This window comes from Garra rufa, chromosome 6, assembly GCF_049309525.1.
Source record: "Garra rufa chromosome 6, GarRuf1.0, whole genome shotgun sequence".
Lineage (NCBI taxonomy): Eukaryota > Metazoa > Chordata > Actinopteri > Cypriniformes > Cyprinidae > Garra > Garra rufa.
In genome coordinates this window covers 35,308,215-35,326,393 of record NC_133366.1, presented here as the reverse complement: position 1 = coordinate 35,326,393, position 18,179 = coordinate 35,308,215, and the positions used below count along the sequence as shown (strand labels likewise).

At 43.9% G+C, this 18,179-nt stretch overlaps 1 protein-coding gene and 13 non-coding genes across 14 annotated transcripts in view; 9 read left to right on the top strand and 5 right to left on the bottom strand.

Annotated features, from left to right (window-relative positions):
* ldb2b (LIM domain binding 2b) overlaps positions 1–18,179 on the bottom strand; it is a 158,018-nt gene that overhangs the window by 14,924 nt on the left and 124,915 nt on the right. The window lies entirely within an intron of this gene.
* On the top strand, positions 156–228 carry trnar-acg (transfer RNA arginine (anticodon ACG)). Its single transcript has one exon. It is a non-coding gene; the product is annotated as a tRNA-Arg (tRNA).
* trnae-cuc (transfer RNA glutamic acid (anticodon CUC)) lies at positions 1,332–1,403 on the bottom strand. Its single transcript has one exon. It is a non-coding gene; the product is annotated as a tRNA-Glu (tRNA).
* Positions 1,519–1,591, top strand: trnar-acg (transfer RNA arginine (anticodon ACG)). Its single transcript has one exon. It is a non-coding gene; the product is annotated as a tRNA-Arg (tRNA).
* On the top strand, positions 2,178–2,250 carry trnar-acg (transfer RNA arginine (anticodon ACG)). The gene has a single exon. It is a non-coding gene; the product is annotated as a tRNA-Arg (tRNA).
* On the top strand, positions 2,638–2,709 carry trnae-uuc (transfer RNA glutamic acid (anticodon UUC)). Its single transcript has one exon. It is a non-coding gene; the product is annotated as a tRNA-Glu (tRNA).
* Positions 3,554–3,625, bottom strand: trnae-cuc (transfer RNA glutamic acid (anticodon CUC)). The gene has a single exon. It is a non-coding gene; the product is annotated as a tRNA-Glu (tRNA).
* trnar-acg (transfer RNA arginine (anticodon ACG)) lies at positions 4,890–4,962 on the top strand. The gene has a single exon. It is a non-coding gene; the product is annotated as a tRNA-Arg (tRNA).
* Positions 5,953–6,024, bottom strand: trnae-cuc (transfer RNA glutamic acid (anticodon CUC)). Its single transcript has one exon. It is a non-coding gene; the product is annotated as a tRNA-Glu (tRNA).
* Positions 6,140–6,212, top strand: trnar-acg (transfer RNA arginine (anticodon ACG)). The gene has a single exon. It is a non-coding gene; the product is annotated as a tRNA-Arg (tRNA).
* trnae-cuc (transfer RNA glutamic acid (anticodon CUC)) lies at positions 7,976–8,047 on the bottom strand. The gene has a single exon. It is a non-coding gene; the product is annotated as a tRNA-Glu (tRNA).
* trnar-acg (transfer RNA arginine (anticodon ACG)) lies at positions 8,163–8,235 on the top strand. The gene has a single exon. It is a non-coding gene; the product is annotated as a tRNA-Arg (tRNA).
* Positions 8,823–8,895, top strand: trnar-acg (transfer RNA arginine (anticodon ACG)). The gene has a single exon. It is a non-coding gene; the product is annotated as a tRNA-Arg (tRNA).
* trnar-acg (transfer RNA arginine (anticodon ACG)) lies at positions 8,905–8,979 on the top strand. The gene has a single exon. It is a non-coding gene; the product is annotated as a tRNA-Arg (tRNA).

Genomic DNA, 18,179 nt, shown 5'->3' with positions numbered 1-18,179 from the left:
CCGCGAGAGCGCCGAATCCTAACCACTAGACCACCAGGGAAGAGCTGATCTGCTGCTGGCCTGCTAATAGCATGAGAAAAAGCAGACAGCAATACAGGCTTCTGTCACGTCGAAAACCAACAAGTCGGGCGCAAGCACGAGGTCCCCCAGGTGGTGCGCCAGTGGCGCAATGGATAACGCGTCTGACTACGGATCAGAAGATTCTAGGTTCGACTCCTGGCTGGCTCTTGCTCCGCTGTGGTCCAGTGGTGCAATGGATAACACGTCTGACTACGGATCAAAAGATTCTAGGTTCGACTTCTGGCTGGCTCGCGCTCCGCTATGGGCCAGTGGTACAATGGATAACACGTCTGACTACAGATCAGAAGATTCTATGTTCGACTCCTGGCTTGCTCGAGCACCGCTTTTTGCGTAATGCAGTTTGGTTTTGATGTCACGGCTTGCTGAATTGTTGCCCTATTCCTACGTGCCATCCGGGCTTTGAGAAAAAGTTGGACACGAAATATCCGGTTAAAACCGCATCTCAGTTTCATTGTTAATCTCGTGATTTTTTCATTTCTGTACCTTGACAGACCGGCGATAGGCTGTTTTTCCTTGAGATAACGGTTACAATGCAAGACCACGCTTGTTTTTTCGAATGCGTGGCGTGAGTATTTTTGGAATCTTTTTTTTTACCCGGACAAGGCTTTCACTGACCAGTTCCCATATGGTCTAGCAGTCAGGATTCCTGGTTTTCACCCAGGCGGCCCCGGTTCGACTCCCGGTATGGGAAGGCGGGTTCCTCTTTGCTTCCCTCTTCGAACGGGGCGCACGTCTTCCTGCGTCGAAAGCTGTTTTTTGGCCAGCAGTCGAGTTGCAGAAACCTAATAGGCCGAGGTTGTGACCCCACAGATCCGTGCCTTCGATAGCTCAGCTGGTAAAGCGGAGGACTGTAGGTGGAGCGTTGGCAATCCTTAGGTCGCTGGTTCGACTCCGGCTCGAAGGAGGTCGATTTTCATGTGCCCACCTTTTTTGCGGGGGCCGGCTTTCTGAAAGCGGGGCGGTGAGAGCGCCGAATCCTAACCACAAGACCACCAGGGAAGAGCTGATCTAATGCTGGCCTGCTAATAGCATGAGAACAAGCAGACAGCAATACAGGCTTCTGTCACGTCGAAAACCAAGAAGTCGGGCGCAAGTACGAGGTCCCCCAGGCTTAGGTCGCTGGCTCGACTCCGGCTCGAAGGAGGTCGTTTTTCATGTGCCCACCTTTTTTGGGGGGCCGGCCTTCTGAAAGCGGCCAGCAGAGCTTGATTTCACAGTCCACCGTTGGGGGGGAGGGGGGCAAAAGAGCATTCCCTGACCGGGAATCGAACCCGGGCCGCGGCGGTGAGAGCGCCGAATCCTAACCACTAGACCACCAGGAAAGAGCTGACCTAGTGTTGGCCTGCTAATAGCATGAGAACATGCAGACAGCAATACAGGCTTCTGTCACGTCGAAAACCAACAAGTCGGGCGGAAGCACGAGGTCACTCATGCGGTGGGCCAGTGGCGCAATGGATAACGCGTCTGACTACGGATCAGAAGATTCTAGGTTCGACTCCTGGCTGGCTCGTGCTCTGCTTTTTGCGTAATGCAGTTTGGTTTTGATGTCACGGCCTTGCCGAATTGTTGCCCTATTCCTACGTGCCACCCGGGCTTTGAGAAAAAGTTGGACACGAAATGAAATCCAAACTAGCCAAAAATCAGCAACTTATCCGGTTATAACCGCGTCTCAGTTTCATTGCTAATCTCATAATTTTTTCATTTCTGTACCTTGACAGACCAGCGATAGGCTGTTTTTCCTTGAGATAACGGTTACAATGCAAGACCACACAATCCTTAGGTTGCTGGTTCGACTCCGGCTCGAAGGAGGTCGTTTTTCATGTGCCCACCTTTTTTGGGCGGGCCGGCCTTCTGAAAGCGGCCAGCAGAGCTTGATTTCACAGTCCGCCGTTGGGGGGTAGGGGGCAAAAGAGCGTTCCCTGACCGGGAATCGAACCCGGGCCGTGAGAGCGGCAAATCCTAACCACTAGACCACCAGGGAAGAGCTGATCTACTTCTGGCCTGCTAATAGCATGAGAACAAGCAGACAGCAATACAGGCTTCTGTCACGTCGAAAACCAACAAGTCGGGCGCAAGCACGAGGGCCCCCAGGCGGTGGGCCAGTGGCGCAATGGATAACGCGTCTGACTACGGATCAGAAGATTCTAGGTTCGACTCCTGGCTGACTTGTGCTCCGCTGTGGGCCAGTGGTGCAATGGATAACACGTCTGACTACGGATCAGAAGATTCTAGGTTCGACTCCTGGCTTGCTCGAGCACCGCTTTTTGCGTAATGCAGTTTGGTTTTGATGTCATGGCTTGCTGAATTGTTGCCCTATTCCTACGTGCCATCGGGCTTTGAGAAAAAGTTGGACACGAAATATCCGGTTCAAACCGCATCTCAGTTTCATTGTTAATCTCATGATTTTTTCATTTCTGTACCTTGACAGACCGGCGATAGGCTGTTTTTCCTTGAGATAACGGTTACAATGCAAGACCACGCTTGTTTTTTCGAATGCGTGGCGTGAGTATTTTTGGAATCTTTTTTTTTACCCGGACAAGGCTTCCACTGACCAGTTCCCATATGGTCTAGCGGTCAGGATTCCTGGTTTTCACCCAGGCGGCCCGGGTTCGACTCCCGGTATGGGAAGGCGGGTTCCTCTTTGCTTCCCTCTTCGAACGGGGCGCACGTCTTTCTGCGTCGAAAGCCGTTTTTTGGCCAGCAGTCGAGCTGGAGAAACCTAATAGGCAGAGGTTGTGACCCCACAGATCCGTGCCTTCGATAGCTCAGCTGGTAGAGTGGAGGACTGTAGGTGGAGCGTTGGCAATCCTTAGGTCGCTGGTTCGACTCCTGCTCGAAGGAGGTAGATTTTCATGTGCCCACCTTTTTTGAGGGGGCCGGCTTTATGAAAGCGGGGCGGTGAGAGCGCCGAATCCTAACCACAAGACCACCAGGGAAGAGCTGATCTAATGCTGGCCTGCTAAAAGCATGAGAACAAGCAGACAGCAATACAGGCTTCTGTCACGTCGAAAACCAAGAAGTCGGGCGCAAGCACGAGGTCCCCCAGGCGGTGGGCCAGTGGTTGGCAATCCTTAGGTCGCTGGTTCGACTCCGGCTCGAAGGAGGTAGATTTTCATGTGCCCACCTTTTTTGAGGGGGCCGGCTTTATGAAAGCGGGGCGGTGAGAGCGCCGAATCCTAACCACAAGACCACCAGGGAAGAGCTGATCTAATGCTGGCCTGCTAATAGCATGAGAACAAGCAGACAGCAATACAGGCTTCTGTCACGTCGAAAACCAAGAAGTCGGGCGCAAGCACGAGGTCCCCCAGGCGGTGGGCCAGCGGTTGGCAATCCTTAGGTCGCTGGTTCGACTCCGGCTCGAAGGAGGTCGTTTTTCATGTGCCCACCTTTTTTGGGGGGCCGGCCTTCTGAAAGCGGCCAGCAGAGCTTGATTTCACAGTCCACCGTTGGGGGGGAGAGGGGCAAAAGAGCGTTCCCTGACCGGGAATCGAACCCGGGCCGCGGCGGTGAGAGCGCCGAATCCTAACCACTAGACCACCAGGGAAGAGCTGACCTAGTGTTGGCCTGCTAATAGCATGAGAACATGCAGACAGCAATACAGGCTTCTGTCACGTCGAAAACCAAGAAGTCGGGCGCAAGCACGAGGTCCCCCAGGCTTAGGTCGCTGGCTCGACTCCGGCTCGAAGGAGGTCGTTTTTCATGTGCCCAACTTTTTTGGGGGGGCCGGCCTTCTGAAAGCGGCCAGCAGAGCTTGATTTCACAGTCCGCCGTTGGGGGGTGGGGGGCAAAAGAGCGTCCCCTGACCGGGAATCGAACCCAGGCCGCGAGAGCGCCGAATCCTAACCACTAGACCACCAGGGAAGAGCTGATCTACTGCTGGCCTGTTAATAGCATGAGAACAAGCAGACAGCAATACAGGCTTCTGTCACGTCGAAAACCAAGAAGTCGGGTGCAAGCACGAGGTCCCCCAGGCGGTGGGCCAGTGGTTGGCAATCCTTAGGTCGCTGGTTCGACTCCGGCTCGAAGGAGGTCGTTTTTTATGTGCCCACCTTTTTTGGGGGGCCGGCCTTCTGAAAGCGGCCAGCAGAGCTTGATTTCACAGTCCACCGTTGGGGGGGAGGGGGGCAAAAGAGGTCCCTCATGCGGTGGGCCAGTGACGCAATGGATAACGCGTCTGACTACGGATCAGAAGATTCTAGGTTCGACTCCTGGCTGGCTTGTGCTCTGCTTTTTGCGTAATGCAGTTTGGTTTTGATGTCACGGCCTTGCCGAATTGTTGCCCTATTCCTACGTGCCACCCGGGCTTTGAGAAAAAGTTGGACACGAAATGAAATCCAAACTAGCCAAAAATCAGCAACTTATCCGGTTATAACCGCGTCTCAGTTTCATTGCTAATCTCATAATTTTTTCATTTCTGTACCTTGACAGACCAGCGATAGGCTGTTTTTCCTTGAGATAACGGTTACAATGCAAGACCACACAATCCTTAGGTCGCTGGTTCGACTCCGGCTCGAAGGAGGTCGTTTTTCATGTGCCCACCTTTTTTGGGCGGGCCGGCCTTCTGAAAGCGGCCAGCAGAGCTTGATTTCACAGTCCGCTGTTGGGGGGGGTGGGGGGCAAAAGAGCGTTCCCTGACCGGGAATCGAACCTGGGCCGCGAGAGCGCCGAATCCTAACCACTAGACCACCAGGGAAGAGCTGATCTGCTGCTGGCCTGCTAATAGCATGAGAACAAGCAGACAGCAATACAGGCTTCTGTCACGTCGAAAACCAACAAGTCGGGCGCAAGCACGAGGTCCCCCAGGTGGTGGGCCAGTGGCGCAATGGTTAACTCGTCTGACTACGGATCAGAAGATTCTAGGTTCGACTCCTGGCTGGCTCGTGCTCTGCTTTTTGCGTAATGCAGTTTGGTTTTGATGTCACGGCCTTGCCGAATTGTTGCCCTATTCCTACGTGCCACCCGGGCTTTGAGAAAAAGTTGGACACGAAATGAAATCCAAACTAGCCAAAAATCAGCAACTTATCCGGTTATAACCGCGTCTCAGTTTCATTGCTAATCTCATAATTTTTTCATTTCTGTACCTTGACAGACCGGCGATAGGCTGTTTTTCCTTGAGATAACGGTTACAATGCAAGACCACGCTTGTTTTTTCGAATGCGTGTCGTGAGTATTTTTGGAATCTTTTTAGTTACCCGGACAAGTCTTCCACTGACCAGTTCCCATATGGTCTAGCAGTCAGGATTCCTGGTTTTCACCCAGGCGGCCCCGGTTCGACTCCCGGTATGGGAAGGCGGGTTCCTCTTTGCTTCCCTCTTCGAACGGGGCGCACGTCTTCTTGCGTCGAAAGCCGTTTTTTGGCCAGCAGTCGAGCTGCAGAAACCTAATAGGCCGAGGTTGTGACCCCACAGATCCGTGCCTTCGATAGCTCAGCTGGTAGAGCGGAGGACTGTAGGTGGAGCGTTGGCAATCCTTAGGTCGCTGGTTTGACTCCGGCTCGAAGGAGGTTGATTTTCATGTGCCCACCTTTTTTGCGGGGGCCGGCTTTCTGAAAGCGGGGCGGTGAGAGCGCCGAATCCTAACCACAAGACCACCAGGGAAGAGCTGATCTAATGCTGGCCTGCTAATAGCATGAGAACAAGCAGACAGCAATACAGGCTTCTGTCACGTCGAAAACCAAGAAGTCGGGCGCAAGCACGAGGTCCCCCAGGCGGTGGGCCAGTGGTTGGCAATCCTTAGGTCGCTGGTTCGACTCCGGCTCGAAGGAGGTCGTTTTTCATGTGCCCACCTTTTTTGGGGGGCCGGCCTTCTGAAAGCGGCCAGCAGAGCTTGATTTCACAGTCCACCGTTGGGGGGGAGGGGAGCAAAAGAGCGTTCCCTGACCGGGAATCGAACCCGGGCCGCGGCGGTGAGAGCGCCGAATCCTAACCGCTAGACCACCAGGGAAGAGCTGACCTAGTGTTGGCCTGCTAATAGCATGAGAACATGCAGACAGCAATACAGGCTTCTGTCACGTCGAAAACCAACAAGTCGGGCGGAAGCACGAGGTCCCTCGTGCGGTGGGCCAGTGGCGCAATGGATAACGCGTCTGACTACGGATCAGAAGATTCTAGGTTCGACTCCTGGCTGGCTCGTGCTCTGCTTTTTGCGTAATGCAGTTTGGTTTTGATGTCACGGCCTTGCCGAATTGTTGCCCTATTCCTACGTGCCACCCGGGCTTTGAGAAAAAGTTGGACACGAAATGAAATCCAAACTAGCCAAAAATCAGCAACTTATCCGGTTATAACCGCGTCTCAGTTTCATTACTAATCTCATAATTTTTTCATTTCTGTACCTTGACAGACCAGCGATAGGCTGTTTTTCCTTGAGATAACGGTTACAATGCAAGACCACACAATCCTTAGGTCGCTGGTTCGACTCCGGCTCGAAGGAGGTCGTTTTTCATGTGCCCACCTTTTTTGGGCGGGCCGGCCTTCTGAAAGCGGCCAGCAGAGCTTGATTTCACAGTCCGCCGTTGGGGGGGTGGGGGGCAAAAGAGCTTTCCCTGACCGGGAATCGAACCCAGGCCGCGAGAGCGCCGAATCCTAACCACTAGACCACCAGGGAAGAGCTGATCTGCTGCTGGCCTGCTAATAGCATGAGAAAAAGCAGACAGCAATACAGGCTTCTGTCACGTCGAAAACCAACAAGTCGGGCGCAAGCACGAGGTCCCCCAGGTGGTGCGCCAGTGGCGCAATGGATAATGCGTCTGACTACGGATCAGAAGATTCTAGGTTCGACTCCTGGCTGGCTCTTGCTCTGCTGTGGTCCAGTGGTGCAATGGATAACACGTCTGACTACGGATCAGAAGATTCTAGGTTCGACTTCTGGCTGGCTCGTGCTCCGCTGTGGGCCAGTGGTGCAATGGATAACACGTCTGACTACAGATCAGAAGATTCTATGTTCGACTCCTGGCTTGCTCGAGCACTGCTTTTTGCGTAATGCAGTTTGGTTTTGATGTCACAGCTTGCTGAATTGTTGCCCTATTCTTACGTGCCATCCGGGCTTTGAGAAAAAGTTGGACACGAAATATCCGGTTAAAACCGCATCTCTGTTTCATTGTTAATTTCATGATTTTTTCATTTCTGTACCTTGACAGACCGGCGATAGGCTGTTTTTCCTTGAGATAACGGTTACAATGCAAGACCACGCTTGTTTTTTCGAATGCGTGGCGTGAGTATTTTTGGAATCTTTTTTTTTACCCGGACAAGGCTTTCACTGACCAGTTCCCATATGGTCTAGCAGTCAGGATTCCTGGTTTTCACCCAGGCGGCCCCGGTTCGACTCCCGGTATGGGAAGGCGGGTTCCTCTTTGCTTCCCTCTTCGAACGGGGCGCACGTCTTCCTGCGTCGAAAGCCGTTTTTTGGCCAGCAGTCAAGTTGCAGAAACCTAATAGGCCGAGGTTGTGACCCCACAGATCCGTGCCTTCGATAGCTCAGCTGGTAAAGCGGAGGACTGTAGGTGGAGCGTTGGCAATCCTTAGGTAGCTGGTTCGACTCCGGCTCGAAGGAGGTCGATTTTCATGTGCCCACCTTTTTTGCGGGGGCCGGCTTTCTGAAAGCGGGGCGGTGAGAGCGCCGAATCCTAACCACAAGACCACCAGGGAAGAGCTGATCTAATGCTGGCCTGCTAATAGCATGAGAACAAGCAGACAGCAATACAGGCTTCTGTCACGTCGAAAACCAAGAAGTCGGGCGCAAGCACGAGGTCCCCCAGGCTTAGGTCGCTGGTTCGACTCCGGCTCGAAGGAGGTCGTTTTTCATGTGCCCACCTTTTTTGGGGGGCCGGCCTTCTGAAAGCGGCCAGCAGAGCTTGATTTCACAGTCCACCGTTGGGGGGGAGGGGGGCAAAAGTGCATTCCCTGACCGGGAATCGAACCCAGGCCGCGGCGGTGAGAGCGCCGAATCCTAACCACTAGACCACCAGGGAAGAGATGACCTAGTGTTGGCCTGCTAATAGCATGAGAAAATGCAGACAGCAATACAGGCTTCTGTCACGTAGAAAACCAACAAGTCGGGCGGAAGCACGAGGTCCCTCATGCGGTGGGCCAGTGGCGCAATGGATAAAGCGTCTGACTACGGATCAGAAGATTCTAGGTTCGACTCCTGGCTGGCTCATGCTCTGCTTTTTGCGTAATGCAGTTTGGTTTTGATGTCACGGCCTTGCCGAATTGTTGCCCTATTCCTACGTGCCACCCGGGCTTTGAGAAAAAGTTGGACACGAAATGAAATCCAAACTAGCCAAAAATCAGCAACTTATCCGGTTATAACCGCGTCTCAGTTTCATTGCTAATCTCATAATTTTTTCATTTCTGTACCTTGACAGACCAGCGATAGGCTGTTTTTCCTTGAGATAACGGTTACAATGCAAGACCACACAATCCTTAGGTCGCTGGTTCGACTCCGGCTCGAAGGAGGTCGTTTTTCATGTGCCCACCTTTTTCGGGGGGGCCGGCCTTCTGAAAGCGGCCAGCAGAGCTTGATTTCACAGGCCGCCGTTGGGGGGGTGGGGGGCAAAAGAGCGTTCCCTGACCGGGAATCGAACCCGGGCCGCGAAAGCGCCAAATCCTAACCACTAGACCACCAGGGAAGAGCTGATCTGCTGCTGGCCTGCTAATAGCATGAGAAAAAGCAGACAGCAATACAGGCTTCTGTCACGTCGAAAACCAACAAGTCGGGCGCAAGCACGAGGTCCCCCAGGTGGTGGGCCAGTGGCGCAATGGATAACGCGTCTGACTACGGATCAGAAGATTCTAGGTTCGACTCCTGGCTGGCTCTTGCTCCGCTGTGGTCCAGTGGTGCAATGGATAACACGTCTGACTACGGATCAGAAGATTCTAGGTTCGACTCCTGGCTGGCACGTGCTCCGCTGCGGGCCAGTGGTGCAATGGATAACACGTCTGACTACAGATCAGAAGATTCTATGTTCGACTCCTGGCTTGCTCGAGCACCGCTTTTTGCGTAATGCAGTTTGGTTTTGATGTCACGGCTTGCTGAATTGTTGCCCTATTCCTACTTGCCATCCGGGCTTTGAGAAAAAGTTGGACACGAAATATCCGGTTAAAACCGCATCTCAGTTTCATTGTTAATCTCATGATTTTTTCATTTCTGTACCTTGACAGACCGGCGATAAGCTGTTTTTCCTTGAGATAACGGTTACAATGCAAGACCACGTTTGTTTTTTTGAATGCGTGGCGTGAGTATTTTTGGAATCTTTTTATTTACCCGGACAAGGCTTCCACTGACCAGTTCCCATATGGTCTAGCAGTCAGGATTCCTGGTTTTCACCCAGGCGGCCCCGGTTCGACTCCCGGTATGGGAAGGCGGGTTCCTCTTTGCTTCCCTCTTCGAACGGGGCGCACGTCTTCCTGCGTCGAAAGCCGTTTTTTGGCCAGCAGTCGAGCTGCAGAAACCTAATAGGCCGAGGTTGTGACCGCACAGATCCGTGCCTTCGACCTGGAGCAGGATTGTCTGTTTCCGCGGCCGTCTCCTCGTCCAATCGCCGATCTCGCCGTCCATTGTGAGAATGGACGAGGCGCCAATCACATCGCACGCGCTCCCTTGTTGAGAGCCAATCGCGTTGCCGAATGAGAATGGACGCAGCCACTCACCGTGCTTAGCTTCATTCTAATTCATGTAAAAAATCAGACGAACGGAACATCTAATAACTTTTCAAAGTAAGTAATAAATGTTTGCTTCTTTCTTCATATGTGTTTACAGTGTTCTCAATTGTTAACTCGTTACGTTTTCGTCCGTCGTTCATCCGTTTTTGTGTGTTCATAAACTTTTGACTCGCGACTTGTGAATGAAACAATGTTAGTTTGCCTCTAATCTTCCTTATTAAACTCCATTTACACGTTCTGAAGTTCAATTTAAATGGAAAAAAAAACGTGTTTCAGCTGTAAATGTAGTCATTCTTTATTACAGTTTACCGTGTTTTTACTGTAGTGAATCATAGTAACCATGTTGTGTTTTTGGCTGATCGATTACAACTGTATGAACACAGTCTTACTATAAATTAAAATCCGAATGAACAAAACAAACAAAACCCATTTTCCTTGTGTTGTGTAGTAATCATGTTTTGTTTTCATGAATTGCCTATAATCTCTCATTTTAAACACAGTTTGCCTGTAATCTTACTCATTAAACTAAATTTACTCGTTCTGAAGTTGGATTTATTTTTCAGCTGTAAATGGTCATTCCTTATGACAATTCACCATGTTATTACCATAGTGAAAGCCTAGTTGTGTTTTTGGCCGATCGATTACAACTGTATGAACACAGTCTTACTATAAATTAAAATCTGAATGAACAAAAAAACATTATGCTTGTGTTCATTGTCATTTACCATGGTTTTACTATAGTGAAAGTGTAGTATATGTAATGTATGTAGTATGTAGTAAGTGTATCATGTTTTCTTTTCATGCCTTGCCTATAATATCACATATTAAACACAGTTTGCCTGTAATCTTACTTATTAAACTCAATATAAACAGTCTTACTATGAATAAAATCGTGAATGAAAAAAACACCATGGTTTTACTAATGTGAAAGTGAAATGATCATGTTTGGTTTTCATGACTTGCCTAAAATCTCACATATAAAACACCATTTGCCTGTAATTTTGCATAATAAACACATGTATTCTTTTTTTTCAGTTTGATTAGGATTTAAAAAATGTTTTGTTGTAGAAATTGTCATTTCTAATTAAAATGTAATGTGATTTTGCTATGTGTGACTGTAGTAATCAAGTTTTGAGTTTGCAGATGGATTACCATTTGTATAAACACAGATAAAAGTGCAACAAATAATAATTAAAATGAAAACGCAATGTTATATAGACATAAAGGGAGGGTAACACTTTATTTAACATTGTCATTAATACACGCTATATGTAGTTACTATAGCAATAACAGTAAATTATGAATAATTGGATGCAACTAATTATAAACCAAACAAAACACTAGTCTTACCCCTATAGTAACTGCATGTGGTAATTTAATATTCAAATACTTATATGCATAATTGTAGTTTAACACCTTTTAAAGTGTAACCTTATTTTGCTTTATTAGTAATAAAATAATGTTTTATTGTTGTAATGGGTGCCATGATTTAGTTAGCTTGAATAGATATGATTGTATCAATATAAATAAATTAAAAACATTTGTGTAGTTGTCCAATACTTGCAAAAATACACATTACTAACTATTATTTTCCTATTATATTTAGATGAGCACTAAGCCAAAGAGCCACAAGGTCATGGGTGAAGGCGAGTGGATGGCCAGGTTGAGGGCTTTTGCCAGCTCTGGGGTTTGTCCGTCTGGAGGCAACAGACCAGCACCACGGCAGCGGAAGTGGTACAACCTCTACCATTTATTTGATCAAAAATACTGGAAAAAACAGCAAAATAACTTGTACTGCATATTTGTATTTATTTTTTTATTTTTTAAATGAAAACTGATATGTTTGGCAGAATTCATTGATGAATAAAAAGTTAAAAGAACAGCATTAATTTCTCTTTTGAACAGTCCTGTATATCGTTAAAGAAGATTTTCTATTTTATTAAGTTGGCTTGGGAAAGCCAACTTACTGAAATCCTATTTAAACTTATTATTAAGTTGGCTTGGGAAAGCCAACTTACTGAAATCCTATTTAAACTTATTATTAAGTTGGCTTGGGAAAGCCAACTTACTGAAATCCTATTTAAACTTATTATTATTCTTCTTATTTTTCTGAGCGGAAAATTTTTGGACTCCTACTCCTCCTAGACCGTTCAAGCTACATACTCCAAACTCGGGTCAGATCTTCATACTGTTCAGACTTAGTGTGCTATATCTTTTCAGACTGTTTTGAGTTATGGTTTTCTTAAAAATTAATATTAAAAATCATAAAAAGGTCCCATAGACTTTCATTGACCAAAAGTCCATGTCTGTTTGAACTGTGTTTAATGTAAACTGCTAGAAGCCATTGATACTCAATTAAGCTTTAAACTATCTATCTATCTATCTATCTATCTATCTATCTATCTATCTATCTATCTATCTATCTATCTATCTATCTATCTATCTATCTATCTATCTATCTTCAAACCTTATCTATCTATCTATCTATCTATCTATCTATCTATCTATCTATCTATCTATCTTCAAACCTTATCTATCTATCTATCTATCTATCTATCTATCTATCTATCTATCTATCTATCTATCTATCTATCTATCTATCTATCTTACTAGTCATGCTAAAATCATGTTAGCGACTTGCTAGTAATGCTAAAATCATACTAGCGACTTGCTAGTCATGCCAGAATCATGCTAGCGACTTGCTACTCGACTTGCTAGTCGTGCTAAAATCATGCTAGCGACTTGCTAGTCATGCTAAAATCATGCTAGCGACTTGCTAGTCATGTTAAAAATTATGCTACTGACTTGCTAGTCTAGCTAAAATCATGCTAGCGACTTACTAGTCTTGTTAAAATCATGCTAGCGACTTGGTAGTCATGCTAAAATCATGCTAGCGACTTGGTAGTCATGCTAAAATCATGCTAGCGACTTGCTAGTCATGCTAGAATCATGCTAGCGACTTGCTAGTCATGCTAAAATAATGCTAGCGACTTGCTAGTCATGCTAAAATAATTCTGAAATCATGCTAGCGACTTGCTAGTCTTGTTAAAATCAAGCTAGCAACTTGTTAGTTATGCTAAAATCATGCTAGCAACTTGATAGTCATGCTAGAATCATGCTAGCGACTTGCTAGTAATGCTAAAATAATGCTAAAATCATGCTAGCGACTTGCTAGTCATGCTAAAATAATGATAAAATCATGCTAGCGACTTGCTAGTCATGCTAAAATCATGCTAGCGACTTGCTAGTCATGTTTAAAATCATGCTAGCGACTTGCTAGTCGTGCTAAAATCATGCTAGCGACTTGCTAGTCATGCTAAAATCATGCTAGCGACTTGCTAGTCATGCTAAAATAATGATAAAATCATGCTAGCGACTTGCTAGTCATGCTAAAATAATGCTAAAATCATGCTAGCGACTTGCTAGTCATGCTAAAATCATGCTAGCGACTTGCTAGTCATGCTAAAATCATGCTAGCGACTTGCTAGTCGTGCTAAAATCATGCTAGCGACTTGCTAGTCATGCTAAAATAATGCTAAAATCATGCTAGCGATTTGCTAGTCTTGCTAAAATCATGCTAACGACTTGCTAGTCATGCTAAAATCATGCTAGCGACTTGCTAGTCATGCTAGAATCATGCTAGCGACTTTGCTAGTCATGCTAGAATCATTCTAGCGACTTTGCTAGTTATGCTAAAATAATGCTAAAATCATGCTAGCGACTTGCTAGTCGTGCTAAAATCATGCTAGCGACTTGCTAGTCATGTTAAAATCATGCTAGCGACTCGCTAGTCATGCTTAAATCATGCTAGCGACTTGTTAGTCATGGTAAAATCATACTAGCGACTTGCTAGTCATGCTAAAAATCATGTTAGCGACTTGCTAGTCTTGCTTAAATAATGCTATGGACTTGCTAGTCTTGCTAAAATCATGCTAGCGACTTGCTAGTCATGCTAATATCATGCTAGCGACTTGCTATTCATGCTACAATTATGCTAGCGACTTGCTAGTCATGCTAAAATAATGCTAAAATCATGCTAGCAACTTGCTAGTCATGCTAAAATCATGCTAGCGACTTGCTAGTCGTGCTAAAATCATGCTAGCGACTTGCTAGTCATGCTAAAGTCATGCTAGCGACTTGCTAGTCATGCTAAAATCATGCTAGCGACTTGTTAGTCATGGTAAAATCATGATAGCGACTTTGCTAGTCATGTTAAAAATCATGTTAGCGACTTGCTAGTCTTGCTTAAATAATGCTAGCGACTTGCTAGTCTTGCTAAAACCATGCTAGCGACTTGCTAGTCATGCTAATATCATGCTAGCGACTTGCTAGTCATGCTAGAATCATGCTAGCGACTTTGCTAGTAATGCTAAAATAATGCTAAAATCATGCTAGCGACTTGTTAGTCTTGCTAAAATCATGCTAGCGACTTGCTAGTCATGCTAATATCATGCTAGCGACTTGCTAGTCATGCTAGAATCATGCTAGCGACTTGCTAGTCATGCTAAAATCATGCTAGCGACTTGCTAGTCATGCTAAAATAATACTAAAAATCATGCTAACGACTTGCTAGTCATGCTAAAATAATGATAAAATCATGCTAGCGACTTGCTAGTCATGCTAAAATCATGCTAGCGACTTGCTAGTCATGTTAAAATCAGGCTAGCGACTTGCTAGTCATGTTTAAAATCATGCTAGCGACTTGCTAGTCTTGCTAAAATCATGCTAGCGACTTGCTAGTCATGCTACAATCATGCTAGCGACTTTGCTAGTCATGCTAAAATAATGCTAAAATCATGCTAGCGACTTGCTAGTCATGCTAAAGTCATGCTAGCGACTTGCTAGTCATGCTAAAATCATGCTAGCGACTTGTTAGTCATGGTAAAATCATGCTAGCGACTTGCTAGTCATGTTAAAATCAGGCTAGCGACTTGCTAGTCATGTTTAAAATCATGCTAGCGACTTGCTAGTCTTGCTAAAATCATGCTAGCGACTTGCTAGTCATGCTAAAATAATGCTAAAATCATGCTAGCGACTTGCTAGTAATGCTAAAATCATGCTAGCGACTTGCTAGTCGTGCTAAAATCATGCTAGCGACTTGTTAGTCATGCTAAAGTCATGTTAGCGACTTGCTTGTCATGCTAAAATCATGCTAGCGACTTGTTAGTCATGGTAAAATCATGCTAGCGACTTGCTAGTCATGCTAAAAATCATGTTAGCGACTTGCTAGTCTTGCTTAAATAATGCTAGCGACTTGCTAGTCTTGCTAAAACCATGCTAGCGACTTGCTAGTCATGCTAATATCATGCTAGCGACTTGCTAGTCATGCTAGAATCATGCTAGCGACTTTGCTAGTCATGCTAAAATAATGTTAAAATCATGCTAGCGACTTGCTGGTCGTGCTAAAATCATGCTAGTGACTTGCTAGTCCTGCTAAAATCATGCTAGCGACTTTTTAGTCATGCTAAAATCATGCTAGCGACTTGCTAGTCATGCTAAAATCATGCTAGCGACTTGCTAGTCATGTTAAAAATCATGTTAACGACTTGCTAGTCTTGCTTAAATAATGCTAGCAACCGCATAGCAACACCTTAGCAACCACCCTGGGTACTTTAGCAACCACATAGCAACACCTTAGCATCTATTCACATTCAAACTATTTATATCTTCTAACTATTTATATCTATAAATCTATCTATTTTCAAACTATTTATATCTATCTAGCCTATCTATCTTCAAACTTTATTAATCAAACTAAAACTTTCAAACTGAAAACCTTAAAACTTTCTTTAAACTAAAAGCTTTTAAAACTACTTAAAACTTACTGGCTAGGCTTTCTCAAGCCAACTTAAAGTTTGCTAACAAACTTTTTATCTAGTTATTCTTCTTCTTCTTCTTCTTCTTATTTTTTTTACCGAAAAATATTTAGACACCTACTCCTCCTAGACCGTTCAAGCTACATACTCCAAACTCGGGTCAGATCTTCATACTGTTCAGACTTAGATTGCTATATCTTTTCAGACTGGTTTGAGTTATGGTTTTCTTAAAAATTAATATTAAAAATCATAAAAAGGTCCCATAGACTTTCATTGACCAAAAGTCCATGTCTGTTTGAACTATGTTTAATGTAAACTGCTAGAAGCCATTGATACTCAATTAAGCTTTAAGCTATCTATCTATCTATCTATCTATCTATCTATCTATCTATCTATCTATCTATCTATCTATCTATCTATCTATCTATCTTCAAACCTTATCTATCTATCTATCTATCTATCTATCTATCTATCTATCTATCTATCTTCAAACCTTATCTATCTATCTATCTATCTATCTATCTATCTATCTATCTATCTATCTATCTATCTTCAAACCTTATCTATCTATCTATCTATCTATCTATCTATCTATCTATCTATCTATCTGTCTATCTATCTATCTATCTTCAAACCTTATCTATCTATCTATCTATCTATCTATCTATCTATCTATCTATCTATCTATCTATCTATCTATCTATCTTCAAACCTTATCTATCTATCTATCTATCTATCTATCTATCTATCTATCTATCTATCTATCTATCTATCTTCAAACCTTATCTATCTATCTATCTATCTATCTATCTATCTATCTATCTATCTATCTATCTTCAAACCTTATCTATCTATCTATCTATCTATCTATCTATCTATCTTCAAACCTTATCTATCTATCTATCTATCTATCTATCTATCTATCTATCTATCTATCTATCTATCTATCTTCAAACCTTATCTATCTATCTATCTATCTATCTATCTTCAAACCTTATCTATCTATCTATCTATCTATCTATCTATCTATCTATCTATCTATCTATCTATCTATCTTCAAACCTTATCTATCTATCTATCTATCTATCTATCTTCAAACCTTATCTATCTATCTTACTAGTCATGCTAAAATCATGCTAGCGACTTGCTAGTCGTGCTAAAATCATGCTAGCGACTTGCTAGTCTAGCTAAAATCATGCTAGCGACTTACTAGTCTTGCTAAAATCATGCTAGCGACTTGCTAGTCTTGCTAAAATCATGCTAGCGACTTGCTAGTCATGCTAAAATCATGTTAGCGACTTGCTAGTCATGCTAAAATCATGCTAGCGACTTGCTAGTCATGTTAAAAATCATGTTAACGACTTGCTAGTCTTGCTTAAATAATGCTAGCAACCGCATAGCAACACCTTAGCAACCACCCTGGGTACTTTAGCAACCACATAGCAACACCTTAGCATCTATTCACATTCAAACTATTTATATCTTCTAACTATTTATATCTATAAATCTATCTATTTTCAAACTATTTATATCTATCTAGCCTATCTATCTTCAAACTTTATTAATCAAACTAAAACTTTCAAACTGAAAACCTTAAAACTTTCTTTAAACTAAAAGCTTTTAAAACTACTTAAAACTTACTGGCTAGGCTTTCTCAAGCCAACTTAAAGTTTGCTAACAAACTTTTTATCTAGTTATTCTTCTTCTTCTTCTTCTTCTTATTTTTTTTACCGAAAAATATTTAGACACCTACTCCTCCTAGACCGTTCAAGCTACATACTCCAAACTCGGGTCAGATCTTCATACTGTTCAGACTTAGATTGCTATATCTTTTCAGACTGGTTTGAGTTATGGTTTTCTTAAAAATTAATATTAAAAATCATAAAAAGGTCCCATAGACTTTCATTGACCAAAAGTCCATGTCTGTTTGAACTATGTTTAATGTAAACTGCTAGAAGCCATTGATACTCAATTAAGCTTTAAGCTATCTATCTATCTATCTATCTATCTATCTATCTATCTATCTATCTATCTATCTATCTATCTATCTATCTATCTATCTATCTATCTTCAAACCTTATCTATCTATCTATCTATCTATCTATCTATCTATCTATCTATCTATCTATCTATCTATCTATCTTCAAACCTTATCTATCTATCTATCTATCTATCTATCTATCTATCTATCTATCTATCTATCTATCTATCTATCTTCAAACCTTATCTATCTATCTATCTATCTATCTATCTATCTATCTATCTGTCTATCTATCTATCTATCTTCAAACCTTATCTATCTATCTATCTATCTATCTATCTATCTATCTATCTATCTATCTATCTATCTATCTATCTATCTATCTATCTATCTTCAAACCTTATCTATCTATCTATCTATCTATCTATCTATCTATCTATCTATCTATCTATCTATCTATCTATCTTCAAACCTTATCTATCTATCTATCTATCTATCTATCTATCTATCTATCTATCTATCTTCAAACCTTATCTATCTATCTATCTATCTATCTATCTATCTATCTATCTATCTATCTATCTATCTATCTATCTTCAAACCTTATCTATCTATCTATCTATCTATCTATCTATCTATCTA